The sequence below is a fragment of the Cryptomeria japonica genome, chromosome 5, assembly GCF_030272615.1.
Source record: "Cryptomeria japonica chromosome 5, Sugi_1.0, whole genome shotgun sequence".
NCBI lineage: Eukaryota > Viridiplantae > Streptophyta > Pinopsida > Cupressales > Cupressaceae > Cryptomeria > Cryptomeria japonica.
The window spans coordinates 437,919,853-437,936,468 of record NC_081409.1 but is presented as its reverse complement, the minus strand read 5'-3'; positions in this window follow the sequence as shown (position 1 = coordinate 437,936,468).

Sequence of the window (16,616 nt, the reverse complement as noted above, 5' to 3'; positions counted from 1 at the left end):
AGCAGGAAATAGTAGGTTTTGAGGAGAAATTGGAGAAATTTGAGAAAGAGAAGGCAAGGATTAAGTCTAATGCTAGAGAACTTAAATATAAACTTGGTCCTAAATTGGATAATCTTATCTCTCTAAGAAATGAAATCTCTAAGGCATTACTTCAAGGAGAGTGATCATCGGAAGAGCACATGCATCATCTCATCGACATGATCTAATAGACTAAGGCAACCCTGAAAGACAACAACAGATTCATGCAGAGTCTAAACTTGGTTTTGGCAGACATATTTTAGATTATAACCAACCGGTTACAAACTTTGAGGTGAAATTTTTGCACTCATTTGACTATTTTTGACAACCTTTGTCATTGATGTCAAAGGGGGAGTAGTAGAGAGAGAAAAATACTTATTTAGAGGAGATCATTTCCTTAGGGGGAGCACATCTTTTTGGTAACTTTTTGGACTTCAGTTTTAGAACATTTTTTGGACTTTTCTCATGAGTGTTGCCATCAATGCCAAAGGGGGAGATTGTTGGCATTCTACACTCTTATGAGAATAGTTGATGTTATCATTGATGGCAACCATCTGGCAACCTTCTGGCATTCATCTGGTAAGCCACCGGTAGTTACTGACACCGACAATAGACATCTACATACACCGGCAGGCACTTCACCGATAGTGGCAATAATGCATACTGACACCCCAGCCGACAAGGAATAAACTTTTGTTTATTGTAGTTTATTGTATTATCTTTTGTAAAAGCTAACATGGCATATTGTAAAAGACTCATATATATCTATGAGATCTTATAGGTCATTTAGTATGTATGTATGAAAATTTTGTATAAGGTGATATAGTTGACAATGAAGGTTTTGGTAATGAGCTGAGCTTAAACCGGTATTGAACCTGGCATTGTTGATGCTGATTTGAAGCAGTACATTGTATTGGATTTCATAATCCACTTTTGTAGTCAGTGTGACTCTTATTGAGCAGTGAGCTCTAGGCAATTGGTCTTCTTGCATGTGCAGGCCCCTCATTGTAAGTAATATTTATTCATTGGCCAGTGAGTGAATATTGTGGGTCACAAATCCCACCGAGGCTTTTTCCACACCGGGTTTCCTCATTAAATATCTTGTGTTTATGGTGTGTTCTCTATGCTTTCTCTGTTATTCTTATTTGCTACATTAATTCTTATTTACCGGTACACTATTTTGGGATGCAAAGTTCTTAATAAGTTTACATATTTTGCTAACCGGTTAGATACTAATTCACCCCCCCTCTTAGTATCTTTGGGACTATCATTAATCCTAGCAGTGAATTCACCATTGTATCCACAAAGGCATATGAAATTATTGACAAGAGGTTAATAGAAGATTATAACCTCTATGAGCACAAAAGCTAAAAAATTATGACCCAGAGGGCTACATACACTAGAGTGGGAAAGGGCAGAATCTGGGTGACTATTTTCATTAGCATATTAAAGCCCTAGACATCTTCAAAAACAAGGAATCTAAGGAAGCTATACAGATCTTTCAGGATTTGAACCAGAAACTAGAAGAAAAGAGACAAAGACTATAGGAGATGGAAGAAGAAGAAGATGCTGAAAGTGAATCAGGTGAGAATGAGCCTGTCTCGAGATTCAAAATGCTTGAAAGGGAGGAGGAGCCTATAGCACAGGACTAGATTGTTGTGAGGATGAATTCTAATCTAGATGCTAGACAGGAAGAACATACTTATTTTGTGTCTGATTCATTAAATCAAAGGAGTTTAAGTCCTTCTTGTATCATTTCAAAGGAAAGAGGCTAAGAGAAGCAAAGCTAGATGTGACCGTAGAAAATGAGTAAAAAATGCTTAGAAAACTAAAGGCTGATATCGATGCAAAAGTAGAAGGCATGACCCCTCAAAGGGGAAGGCAACTTCTTGTAGAAGCAATAATAATTATTTTCCCGGGTTGGGACCTTAGTGCGTCATTCATTTTTGATAGCCTATTACATTCAGATAAAAAGGATTTCAAGTTAGATATTCAAGTTGTAAATGACATTTTTATTGGATCCAAAAATGATCCGGATGATAAGGCTATGGATTTGTAGGCCCTCTATCCTCCAAATAAGAGGTCAAAGATCATAGATGCGGACAAATCTTTTGGACACATGATGAAGTTAAAAGTTGGTGAAGTGGATCCCATGGTCACAATAGATATAAGAATTGATATTTCAAAATTAAATAAAGCACAGATGAAGATGTTGGTAAGAGAAACATGAAAATACATCATTGTATGAGGAACTCTTAAAAAGAAGGGGCCAACCTATACCCCAGATAGCAGATGAATCCAAACTTAAAAAGAAGTGTGAGGAATTGCACAAGGAAAACAAGAAGTTGAAGGAGAAAATGCAGAATATAAGGGCAGACACAACATGTGTCTTGTTGTCTAAAAGGTTTGAGAATATACAGAAAATACTAGAGGAATTGTGGACTATTTACAAGAAAAACATGGATAACATAGTGTTACACTAGAGATTTTTTTATCGTTTAAACATGTTACTGCAAGATGAGACACAGAGTGACAAGAAGATCAACAAGATAAAAAAACTGATTGATACTCATGATAAATTCACAACAAAGTTAAAGATTGAATATGAGGAGTGTCAGGGGATTGTTAATCATAGATTCCAAAGTGTGGTAGATGGTACAGGGGTAATAAAGGATAAAGACTAGTGGATTTTCGCTTACAAATCACTATTTAGTGCAGCCCTTAGCATCACCTATGCAGATACTTTGGATATGCATGAAACTGGGGAATAGGTTGAGAACTTTGTCACAACAGAAATAGCAGTGAGATACATCATCTTAAACACCTGCACATATAAAGATGAAGGATATCTTTGGCATATCTAGAAATGTGGTCAAAGGCTAGATGGGAAGAATTAGTTATATCATTGTAATGTGTTACAATAGTTAGAGGGGGTTAGTTAGGTTTTTGTTAAGCTTTAGTTTGTACAAATGAAAGGGTGTGTCCTTTCATTTATGTATTTTGAGTCACATATATATAGGGAATCATTTTGTATTCTACAAAAAGGGGGAGGGAAGAAAGAATAATATTTTTCTAGATTGTCTATTGGAACTAACAGTGCTATGTAAAATAGGTTTGTAGAAATGAAAATCCATTTTGTGAAAGAAAGTGTATCATGAAGTACCTGTGAGTCTGCAGTTTTTGTATACCCATTGTTCCAAAAATTAATATACAATATTTGTTGTCTTTATCTTCAGATTGTTTCATGTTATATGATGTTGATGAGTTAAAATCCTTTAAATCTGAATAAGGTTTGTTGCAATGTTTTATCAGTTGTTGTTATATAGATAGCATAATTGTTTTTGTTGTTCTTATAAAGTACATTGAAGTCATTGCAGTGATGGTCTTGTATACTTGTGAGTTCTCTCAAACTGTCTCCAGGGATCACACATATTTGTCCATTAAGTAACATGTAAATCATCAGATAAGCCACTCATTTGTTATTAGTTTTCTGTGAGTAAATTTGGTGTGCACAAAGTCCTCACCAGAGAAAAATATTACTAGTTTCTACTAGCATTGTTCTTTCATAATTACTCAAGGTTCCAACAACATTCTTTTATAAGCTTTTATTCATTATCAATTATATTCAAGTCTTCAGATTAAAGAAAGTTAAAAGCGCATAATAAAACATAGTTGCAGGAAATATTTTGCCATTCTTGTAAACAGCTAATCTGTTAAGTTTAAACTCACTATAAATAAGTCTCTTCATGCTTTGGAGATTGATGTATACCCACCTAGGTCTAGTGGAGCCTAAAGTGCAAAGGAATTTGGTCTTTGACCATTCCTGTTTGTTGGCCAAGGCTAGTTGAGAAATCAGTAGGAGAGGTGGCAAAGCTCTAGGATTTCCAATCTGTGGTTTTGGGAACTAGATTGGTGACTCTGCTAGGGAGTTGTCATAGGAAGTGTTCACAATTTTTGGTGGTTTTGTTTTAGACTTTGCTGGAGGAAGGAGCCTGGGAGATTAAAAAAAGCATTATTCCTCTTAGGAGGTGGCGACTCTACATTTAATAAATGAGTAATAATTGGTATTTTGAGAAAGTAAGAGAAACCCCTCAGAATTTGTCAATAATATTTATGCAGGGGAGAAGGTCTTTGCACAAGGGACAAGACAATCTTGTCCAGTTGAGTCCAAAGAGAAGAAACAAAGAAAAGAAATCAGCAGCAAATATGACATTTGAGGGTTATAAGTTTTCTCATAAAGAGGATGGTTCTTCATCTGGTGATAGATTTGAAAATATGGAGGAAAATCCTTTTTATAACTTAAATACAAAAGTTAATAAAGGTGGCCATGATGAAACTTTGACTGCTGAGGAACAAGAGGACAGGCAGTTGGATGTAGTTAATCTTAGACTGACTGAGTTAAATGGAGATGAATCTAAAATGGCAAAGGCTCTTAAGATACAACTAGATTGGGTATTGTAGAAACTTGAATTAGAAAGAGATGACATTCAAAGCCCTAAGTCAAATAGGGTTGAAGAAGAGAAGGGAAGAGGTGAAGTTAGTAGGCTAACAACCCCTAGATATAGTCCCCCTCACATGAGAAACTTGGAACAACCATTTAGGGTCTATAATAATCCATTGTTTGATGTTGTGGATAAAAATTATGAAAAAAGGGATAAATGAAAAAATATACGCTACAATGAAAATAGAAACCTGTATAATTCTAGACAATGCAGAACTAACAATGGGGAAATTGTTGGTAACTAGAATAGTAGAGATAGGACCAACAACGTAAGCAATAATAGAGGTAATTATGGTAATAATGGAAACTATGGCAACAATGGTAATGGGAAAAATTGAAATGGAAATAACAATAATGGTGGAGGTAACAATGGAAACAATGGTAATAATGGAGGAAATGGAAACTATCAAACTAACAACTATGGTTGTAGACCACCTATTATTATTGAAAGGTATAAATAGCTAGATTTCAGTGGGATAATTGGATATCCTAATTAGATTTCAAATGGATTAAGGTCAACTATCCCTAAATTCATAGGAAATGGAACTGATTCTATAGAACAACATGTAAAAAATACCATTGAAGTGTTTAAAGTCCCTTATGAAGATGTTTTTATGAAACTGTTTGTTCAATATCTAACAGAGGGTGCAAGAGAATAGTATAGGAATCTTCATGACAGATGCATTGGTAGTTGGCAGGAGTTAATGACAACATTCTTGGAAGAATTTGGAGAACATAATGATACTTCATTTGCATCTTATGAGTTGACTAGCATAAAGAAGAATCAAAATGAATCAGTCATTGAATTTAATAAGAGGTTTAATAAAGTGCTTAATAGAATACCAAGAGATATTAGACCTGTTGATTCATTTTTGATTGATTTTTATTTGAGTGCTTTTGATAGCAAGACTCATTATGAGATCCTATCTCACAAACCTACCACCTTGCAACAAGCATTTAAGACAACCACTACCATTGAAAATAACAGAAAAGTTGCTAGAAAAATTTGCAAGAGAGATGATCCAAAATTATATAATCCCAAAGAAACAAAAAAGGATGAGTTTAGCCAAATCATGGACATGTTGAAAGATATGAAGGGTAAGAAAAATCACATTGAGAAGCTGCCCCCATATAGAGGCAATAAGCCAATGAACTACAATAGACCAAGATTGGATGATATGCCATATAATACAAACTGGAAGGATGGTAAGCCGGTGAATGCAAATCTAAGCAAAGAAACTCCTAATCCATTAAAGAAGGTAAACAATTTTGTGGAAGAATATCTATGGTGTGAAGTCTGCAATTTACCCCATGTTGTAGAACAATGTATGATTGCTCAGGGTTTTGCAGAAGAGAAGGACCATGAAAATGAATATGAACCCACAATGAATGCACTTTCATCAAATCCATTTTGGGGTAGGGATGAGGATTCATTTGAGGATGAGAAATCATCAGATGTACAATGGAGAAGAGAGAGCTAGCAGCACAGTGTACAATAAGTTTTTACTAATGATGATATGAACATTCCATCCCTGAGGAGATTGTTCCATAATGGAGAGCCAGTGCATTCCTTGACAAAATTAATAGATGAAGAAAAGAAACCCTATACTGTGGTAGCGGTAGCTCAGACAAAAAGAAATTATCAGCTAAGGAAAAAAATAGTGAACCTAGAGCATGGTAAGCCATCTAGGATATTTGCAAAGATTCCTAAAGGTAGTGGAAATGAAGACACCATTGCTAACAAGGAAAAGGAAGTTGTAGTAGAAAGGTCAAACAAATAGAACCTCTTAAATTAACAAAGCCAATCGAAAAGAAACAAATTAGTAAGTCACTCACAAATTATGGATCATTTACGTCTCAGGATTTATCATAGGTGAAAATATATATGCCCTTGCTTGAAGTAATGAAATTTCCTGATTACAAACATGAAACAATCAAGATTTTGTCTAACATTGGTGAAGTTAATAAAGAGGATCATAAACCAAAAGCTAAAGATCCACTTGTTGTCTATTTGAGAACTTCTATCACTAAGAATCTTACCTAGGTTGATCCTTTTTATCTGACTTTGATGATTACCAATAAAATGGTTAAGAATTGTATGATAGATTTAGGTACAGTCGTGAACATAATGCCAGAAGATGTCATGAAAGAACTTGGGATGCATGTAGACACTCCCTATGGGAAATGCTATGCTATGGATAACAGATCAGTCCCAGTTGTTGGAATCATGAAGGATGTGGAGTTTCGATTTCCAGCATGCCCATATACATCATGTAAAATAGACATCATCATTGTGTAAGTTCCACCGAATTATGGGATGTTACTATCAAGGCAATGGTCAAATTTGGTGGGGGGACATGTCCAGCTAGATCGTTCATATGCAACCATCCTAGTAAAAGGGGTGAATGTAAGGATTGATAGAGATCCAAGATCATTCTACCTGATAGAGGAAGTTGATCCAAACAAGACAGCATGTTTTCTTCAAATAAATATAGATAAGTTTGTGTAATACCCTAAAATTGGTCATCTAAACCATGGGCCCCTAATCTCGACAACATCACCAAGGTCCTAACCAAAGGCAATTAAATTAATCTTGAGCACATTATTAATTCTTTAATTATCAAAAATCACATGGCAAATCAACTACTCAACATTAATTAAATATTTATTTAATTAATCAAATCATTTCCAAGAATATCATTTTGATCATTTATCCCATTTTAATTTATTAAATATCCTTGCATATTTAATTAATTAATAAATTTGTCATTCAATCATGCAAAAAGGATTAATTTATTACAAAAGGATTAATTTTAATTGAAAATAAAACCAAAAGAATTGAATTGAGAGAGAAATCAAACTTGAGATATTATTTTTTTTCTAAATTTAGAACTTGAAATCAGAAAAGCAATTTAATTGAATTATTGAATTATTCTCTAAAATTGGAACTTAAAGCTTTTCAAAACAGAAAAAGAAGTTCAGTTGCATTGAAAAGACCTTTTTCTTGAATAAATTAAAGAATTATCTATTTTTATCAGATATGCATGGAATCAATTTAATATTATTTTCCAATGCAACTTGGACTTCTAATTTGAATGCATTTCAATTAAACTATAATTGGAATCTATCTCAAGGTTAACTGAACATGATTTCTCAATTATTTCAATTAATCCTAAATTGAGCTTTTTCTCTTGTGATTCTCTATAAATTCAGTCTTTAACTCTCATTCCAATTCACCCCAGAGATTTTTGAGAACACGCTCGGAGATTATTATCACGCTAATTTCGCTCTGGAGTCATTGAAAATTATTGTGTTTTTTTAGATTATTTGCATCCATTTTACATTCATTATTGCTTGCATCCATTGTTGCTTGAATTGGTTATTATTGCTTGAATTATTCATCCATCTTGAATCCATATAGCTTAATATCATATAGATTAAATCCTTCCTCTTGGTGTAGTCACTGGTATTGCTTATAAAAATCTAAGAGCAATCTTATACTCACATCTTTTAGAAGGCAATTAGTCACTTTACTATGGTTCATTTCTTATTGATTATTGATTACTAACCATGCATATAATGACTTAATTGAAGTGTTGTTCTTGCAGCTACAGGTTCACTTTTTCACACACACATCTCTGGCGCCCACCGTGGGGCCCGAAGATTACATTTTTTTCAGCCTCCAAGACTGACTGCCTTATTTTTTGTTATTTTCCAGGTTTCAAATTTTTTGGTTTTTTTTTTTCGTTCGTACATCTCGTACGACAATTTTTACAGACTGAAACGACAAACTGCAGGTGTCACATGAATTGCAAATATCCTATTGTACTAGTAGATCCTCTATCGTACGAGCAAATACTCTATTGTACGAGCAGAAATCCTCTGTCCTATGAGCCGACATCATCAGCAATCTTATTTCGTATAATATTGAATCCTGTCTCGTACGAGTCAAGTTCCTATCCTATGATTTTGTATTTTCTGGTAAAAGAGGAAAATTTCATATTTTTTTCATTTCTGATTGATTATTCTGACGATTGACCCTGACTGTTTATCTGTCTATCTCAGAGTTTTTCACAGCCTAACTAGTTTTTGCAGAATGCTTGTCAAAGAATATGCTTGTCGCACAAAGACAATATGACTACTGATTCTTTGTCTTTGCAGGTTGCCTAAAGGAGAATCGACTAAACATCGTGTATTCTTTAAATTCATTTTTAGGAACCTAACTTGCTATCTGGTTAAAGAACAAATCTATCTTTTATGCTTTTAGAAGATTCTGAGAGGTAGGAGAGTACGCTCTTGTCTTTTTCTAGACAATCAGAAATCCAGACCCTTGAAGCTTTTTCTTTGTTTGAGATTTGTACATCTTTAGCAAGCCTACCCTCCCAAGGGGTTGAAAAACTCTTAAAACCATTACGCCCAGTGTGAGGGGAATGACCTAAGTGGGAACGGCTAGATGCTAAGTATTCCAACCCACTATAAAATAAACGTGATTTAATAAAAATCAAGTCAATGGTAGTGCTCAGGAATAGCTCTCCTCTATATCTTCGGGTATATTAAACCATGGTTTTCAAGGCTGGGAGACCTCTTATTTGAGTTTATACCTCGACACGCTGAATGGATCCCTGACTAAATCCAATTTAAAATTAGAAGCTACCCGGTTCATCTCTGAAAGGGGGATAATCTTTGTGCAAAAGAGATAGTAACTCTCCCAAGATACTTGTCATTTCGTGCCCCCATTAGTGTTTGGAGTCGGATAATATGGCATTGAGAATCCATTGCATTAGACTCAACAGCCATATTTTGATTAGCTATTGGGTGTGTACCTAAGTCTACAAGAAAAGGTTTTCTTTCCTCAACAAATTCCTTAGGGTTTGCATGTTGTGATTGGATTCACTATACATACTACTTGTTTTTTGTGTTTTCATCCCTGAAATAAAAACTGAAATACCAAAAATCAGTGAAGACTAGAAACTGTTAGGGTTCCCACATATACTGAGAGGAGGGGGTGAATCAGTATCTGACTGGTAATGTGATTTTCTTAAAATAGAACATGCAGAACATAAAGTAACAGTATACCGGTATGCAAGAATTAATGTAAATAACAGAATCAAAAACATCCACATGAAAAGAACACCATAACACAAGATGTTTAACGAGGAAACCCAATGTGGGAAAAACCTCAATGGGATTTGTGACCCACAATATTCACTTACTGGCCAATAAAAGAATACTACTTACAATAGGGGCCTGCACATGTAGGAAGGCCAACTACCTAGAGTACAATGCTCAATAAGAAGTCACACTGACTTACAATGAGGATTATGCAAATCCAATGATCTGTACTGCTTTACAATAGCATCTTCAATGCCAAATTTAGTACTAGTTCTTGCTCTGTTCTTTACATATACCCTTGACCTACAATTCGCACATTAGGTTTGCCTTATAATTTTCTTTATACTTCCTATCCATATCCTACAAATGACTACAATGATCTCTTTTATATACAAGAGTCATTTTACAATTTGCCAAGTCGGCTTACAATAATAAACAAAATATTACATATCAAAAATCTTGTCGGCCTCTGTGCCAGTATACAAGTTCTCTTCTATGTCGGTGTATATCTTCTGTGCCGGTGCCGGTGTAGATTGATCTTGTTGATGCCGGTGCACTGTCTTGTTTGAATAAAGCTTTTCTGGTATAATGTCTTGTCGGTGCCATAGGATTGCAAGGTTGCCATCAATGACAAAACCTTCAATCACATACAATGTCTCATTGGAGTGTCCATATGCCAACAATCTCCCCCTTTGGCATTGATGGCAACACTCATAAGAAATTTCAAAAGGATATCCAAAAATATGTAGACCAAAAATGTTACCAAAAATGTGAGAACTCCCCCTGAGCGTATGATCTCTATTTTTGAATTTTCTCATCCTACTACTCCCCCTTTGGCATCAATGACAAAGGTTAGTAGAGTTTGTAGTTGTACCAATCCATAACCTCAACCTTGTAGTTGTGTAGTTATTATCTGAAGAAGATCTCCCAAAATTAAGTTTATGCCATCCATAAACTTCTTACTGTCTTTTATTGTTGTCTCGGTTTTGTTTAATGTACCGGTGAGATACTACAAGTGCTCTGCCGATGTTTTGCTTCCCTATGTTAGTGCCTCTGAGATTTCCTTCCACAGAGATGCTAAATAGTCCAATCTTGGACCTAGTTTAGATCTCAAGAGTTTTGCCTTGTTTATTATTTTCTCTTTTTCTCTTTCCAATTTGAGTACTTCTTCCTCAAAATTTGTTATCTTTTCCTCAAAAACTGATAATGTATTAGGTGAGTTAACAAAATTATCTGCAAGTTTATTGATCTCTTCCTATACCTTATCTTTTTGTCTACATCTATGGTCAGAAAGTTTGTCTTATAGGTGTCTTTGTATAGAGTTTTTGTACTCTTTCAATAAATTGCACAGTTCCTGTAGAAGTGTGTCAAATTCCCTGTTACACTTCTTTATTCCTTCCTCAAAGAATTTATGTTTCTCTTTTCTACAATTTCCTTTACAGTTTCTACCTTTGTTTGCTCAAAATTTCCAAAAATATATTTACAAAGTGTATCCAACTAGCCTAAAGAATATTTATTGTTTATATTACAATTAGGAGCTATTGATTTAAAAAATGGAATTGAATCATCTATCGCTTTATAAGCTTGTGAGCTATAATAAGTTATTTTCTTGATAGATTCAAGTAATACCTCAGTCACATTTGATGGTGACCCAACAAACTGAGTGCTGGTGGAAGTGACCATGCTAGTATTGACCTCTGGTAGGTCTGTTTGTGTCTCCATCTCTTTAAGCACTAGTTTTCCTGCATCATTTCTTACCAGTGGCATCTGTTCTGGAGCCTTTAGCTCTGTTGGTTGCTTTGTTTGTGTTTTAGATTCGATCTTTTTCTCTGTATCTGCTGTCGGTTGCTCTGTGTTTCCTATTACTAGAGGCTCTTTGGATATACCTGATTTATCAGTTGTATCCTTATCTACCACTATGTTGATCTTTTGAGTATCAACATTCACAGTATATAGGACTTCAGGATTAGGATTATTATCCTCTGTATCCATACTCTCAGCTGCCGATTGATCTTCAATGGTTGTTGTTTTTACCGGTGGAGTATTTAGAGGAGGTGGGGGTAAGTTGTCTCTAATCTTGATACTTGGTGGTCCACCAACTTTACCTTTCCCTTTGTCCTTTTGATATACCTGGATGGGCTTAGGATTCCTATATTCTTCTTGTTTTTCTTTTTCAACCAAGAATATATCCCAACCATTTTCTATTTCCTCTGAAACCTCTGTAACTCTACCTGCCATTAGTGAAATTTGCTAGTGTGCAGTGGAAAAAATTGTCCGGTTGGCCTGAGCTATCAGATCATCAATTTCCTTAGGTGAGTTAACTGGGTATACTACAAGTAGTTTTTCTATTTTAATTTTCTTATCCAATTCAATTATTCCTTGCCTTCTGGCCTCAAGTCTTTTATATAGTTCATCAGGAATTTCATTTAAGACTTGCAACAAAAACTTTTTATACATGTCCATGTGTAATATAACACTCTCCTCAACTTGTCCTTTCTCATCATCTGATAGGGTATCATAGATTTTCCCTATGTTTTTCAATTTACCTTCCTCTGTGATGTCATTCAATAATATATCAAGAGGGGCCAAGTTAGTGTTTGTCTTTTTCATCCTTTTGGGGGTCAGCTTCTTCTTAGGTGTGACCTTTTTGACTGGAGATCTCACAGCTTGTTGCTTATGTCTTGTCCTTCTAGGTGAAGGAGTGGTTACCGGTGAGGGTTCTCTTTTCCTAACAACTCTTTTAAAAGTTGCTGGCATATCTCCTTCTGAGGAAGTGTCTACCAGTAATAGATGAGTTTCAGGTTGTTGGGCTGCCAACTCATCTTCTGTTATGCCGGTTTTCTTTAATATGTCTTCCTTTATGATTTTTACTTGTTTGGATCCTTTCCTCACAAATGCCTCAACCTTTTTCACTCTCTTCTTAGATTGAATTTGACTTTCTATGGTCTCAACACTACCAAATACTTCTTCCTTTGGTTCATTGGGGGCTTCCAGAAGTGCTTTGGCATAAGTTTCCACTATGTGGTCATCTATTTCATACCCCATCTCTGTTACCCAGATTGTCCTTGGGATGACTGCTTCCATCCAGATCTCATCCTTTTTTATTACAAAACATATATCATCCTTGTATTTTTTGACAATTTCCTATTATAGTCTGATTCTTTTATTCATTCTGACCTTTAGTGCTTGAAAATACTCATTGATATTCTTTTGTCTGTTTTCACCCATGTTGTTAAATAAGTCAGATAATTGTTTTCCTACCGGTATGTCAAATCCAAAATCCTTGTTGCCTATACCGGGAGCTTGTTTGGTTATATGTGCATTAAGCATACAAGTAAATTTCCAAATCTAAAGGTTCCTTTCTTATCTTTCTTGATTTTGCCTAGGTTATCAATCAATTCATCTTTTAACCATTTGCAAACATCAATTTTCACATTGTCCTTAACCATGTCATAAGCACTCTTTATGCATAAACTAGAAACTGAGTTAAGCCTATTAGCATGAGTTGCTTTTTACCCTAAAATCATGCTAATGAATCTCACATTTGTATAAGTTACATCATTAACCCTCAATGATCTCTTGTCATATGTTGCACTAGTTAACTTTGTTACTAGGTTATTGGAGACCTTCTTAGTCTTGTCAGGTCTGTTACCGGTGGAAGGTAACCCTGTTACTGCTTTCATGGCTTCCTTTGTAATTTTGTGCACTGAATCAAGCCAAAAGAATGAACCATGTACCCTGCTTAAAACTATCCTAATCACTTCCTTGGGAAATTCAGGAATGCAGAGGATTTTAGTGAATCCTAGGGTTTCAACAACTTTATGTTCAGGTTTCACATTTCTAGAATTGTCACATATAAAAGTCTTATACATTTTTTTGATTTCTTCATCACCTAATTCCTCTATGTTGCAATTAATATACATTCTAGGGTCTTCTGCATAAACAACACCTTTTGAAATTTGGGAAAAAGCACCTATATTGTCATCTTTCTTAGCTACCTCGGGAACTAGCTCAAACACGGGCCTAGGGCATTTTATAACCTCAACTACTGTAGGGTTTGCTATGAATTTAGGTGCAGAGGAGGATGCCATGATGATAAATACCTTTTTCTACCTTTGAATGGATTGATTGCTGAAGTGTTTTGCCTCTTTGCTCGGAATGCCTTAGCTCGGAAATCTTCATGCTCTCTGAAAGTTTGAATTCACGGTGAAATGAAATGGAGCCAAAACCTTATTTTATAAAGTCTTTTCTCCTACCTACCACATTAATTGCTTGCCGGTAATGTATTAGCTCAACTTTATTTACCGGTAATGAATGATTTTCAACTTCTTTTCTCTAACTGAGGGAATAATAGCACATGTGTCATTAGATTGCCAAACCCTCAAGATAATTTTCTTCAATTTGTTGAAGAACATCCTGTCGGTGGAGCATTGCTCTGTCCTGTCGGTGGAGCATCATATTGTCCTGTCGGTGGAGCATTTGTTGGTTCTACCAATGGAGGAGTATCCGTAATATTTAGATCACTTTTTCTAATCCATTGCTTTGAAAATTCTTGCTTAACCTCTTCAACCTTTTCTTTACCCTTCAAACTAGTACTTTTGTTGTCTACCGCTGTACCTTTACTTCTACAAAATTTAGCAATATGACCAATCTTGTTACATGCATAACAAGTTACATTATTTTTCTAAATAGCTTTCCCATAACCTATGCCAATTTGTGTTCTGCATTTATTTGATAAATGACCAAATCTTCCACAAACATAACATCTTACATTCATTCTGCAATTTTTCAGAGTTATGACCAATTTTGTTGCATTTGGAGCATTGACCGGTGGGAGGATTGATATTATGATAATTCCTAGATCTACATTCATTTGCCCTATGACCATATTTATTGCAGTTAAAGCATTTTCCATTGAATTTGTAAGTATTAGAGGGTCTTACCGGTTTGCTATGATCCTAGGTATTTGCAGTACTGGAGCTTTCTCCAACTTCAAATCCAATTCCAGAAGTGTCACCTTTGGGTTTTTGATTCTTCAATTAGGTACCAAGTTCTTCTGAGCTTTTCTTGAATTTTTCTTTGTGTTGATTTGCAGTTTCCAATTCCCTTTCCAAGATTTCTTTTTGTCTCATTAGTTCATTCGAGTCATTCTGAGTATGCATCAGATCTATTTTCAACATGTCATTTTCATAGCTAAGTCTTGTGTTCTCATTTGCTGCATCACTTAGTCCCCTGGTCAATTCTTCTTCATTCTTCTTTCTGTCCTCAATCTCTTTGCAAAATCTCATAGTCATATCCTGCATTTCATTTTTTGTTGTCATGATCTCTTGTTTCAATTTGCTTATCATATCATTTAGTGATTCCTTTTCATCATTCTCATTTTGCAATTTTTCACAAAGTTCTCTTCTCTTATTTCTTGTAACAGTAAGATTTTCTTGAAGTGCCTGAATAATGTCCTGAGCTTCTTTTAAATCATCTTCTAATTTGATATTTTTCAACTTCTCTGCATCATAGTCAGTAAGAGCTCCTTCAAGTTGCTTCATCAGATTTTCCATCTTTACCAGTGTCAAGATCTTCCTCAAGCTATTAGGCTTCTGAAAATAGAGGACCAGGCTCTGATACCAATTGTTAGGGTTCCCACAGATACTGAGAGGGGGGGTGAATCAGTATCTGACTGGTAATGTGATTTTCTTAAAATAGAACATGTAGAACATAAAGTAACAATATACCGGTATGCAAGAATTAATGTAAATAATAGAATCAAAAACATCCACATGAAAAGAACACCATAACACAAGATGTTTAACGAGGAAACCTGGTGTGGGAAAAACCTCGGTGGGATTTGTGACCCACAATATTCACTTACTGGCCAATAAGAGAATATTACTTACAATAGGGGCCTGCACATGCAGGAAGGCCAACTACCTAGAGCACACTGCTCAATAAGAAGTCACACTGACTTACAATGAGGATTATGAAAATCCAATGATCTGTATTGCTTTACAATAACATCTTCAATGCCAAATTTAGTACCGGTTCTTGCTCTATTCTTTACATATACCCTTGACCTCTAATTCGCACATTAGGTCTGCCTTATAATTTTCTTTATACTTCCTATCCATATCCTACAAATGACTACAATGATCTCTTTTATATACAAGAGTCATTTTACAATTTGCCAAGTCGGCTTACAATAATAAACAAAATATTACATATCAAAAATCTTGTCGGCCTCTGTGCCAGTATACATGTTCTCTTCTGTGCCGGTGTACATCTTTTGTGCCGGTGCACTGTCTTGTTTGAATAAAGCTTTGTCGGTATAATGTCTTGCTGGTGCCATAGGATTGCAAGGTTGCCATCAATGACAAAACCTTCAATCACATAAAATGTCTCATTGGAGTGTCCATATGCCAACAGAAACAACTCAGTGAGTTGAAACTCTGTCCGTGTTAGAAACTAGTCCATCCTAAGTCAAAACTCTGTCCATGTTAGAAACTAGTCCATCTTAAGTCAAAACTCTGTTCGTGTCAGAAACTAGTCCATCCTAAGTCAAAATTCTATCTGTATCAGAAACTAGTCCATTTTAAGTCAAAACTTTGTCCGAGTCAAAAACTAGTCTATCCTGGTCAAAAATTAGTCCATTTCAGAATTGGTCATACACAGCAATCGGAAAAACTCAAAATTTCTAGGCTCTGTCCTATGAAAAGTCATACGAGTCTAATAATTCATCATCCTATATCATATCTTGTGTCGTATGAGTTATCTGGTTTGTCATCCTAGACCCAATCCTGTGTCGTATGAGTTATTTTATTCTGTCATCCGACTTTGTATCCTGTGTCATACGAAATAGAACTGCTCTGAGTCTTTTTCCATCTTGCACATGCCCATTTGTCATATGGTATGAGGCAGCAACTCATATGAAACAAAACTATTGTCGTCCGGTCCAGAATATCCTGTCGTACAAGTCTGTGGTTTTGTCAGAACA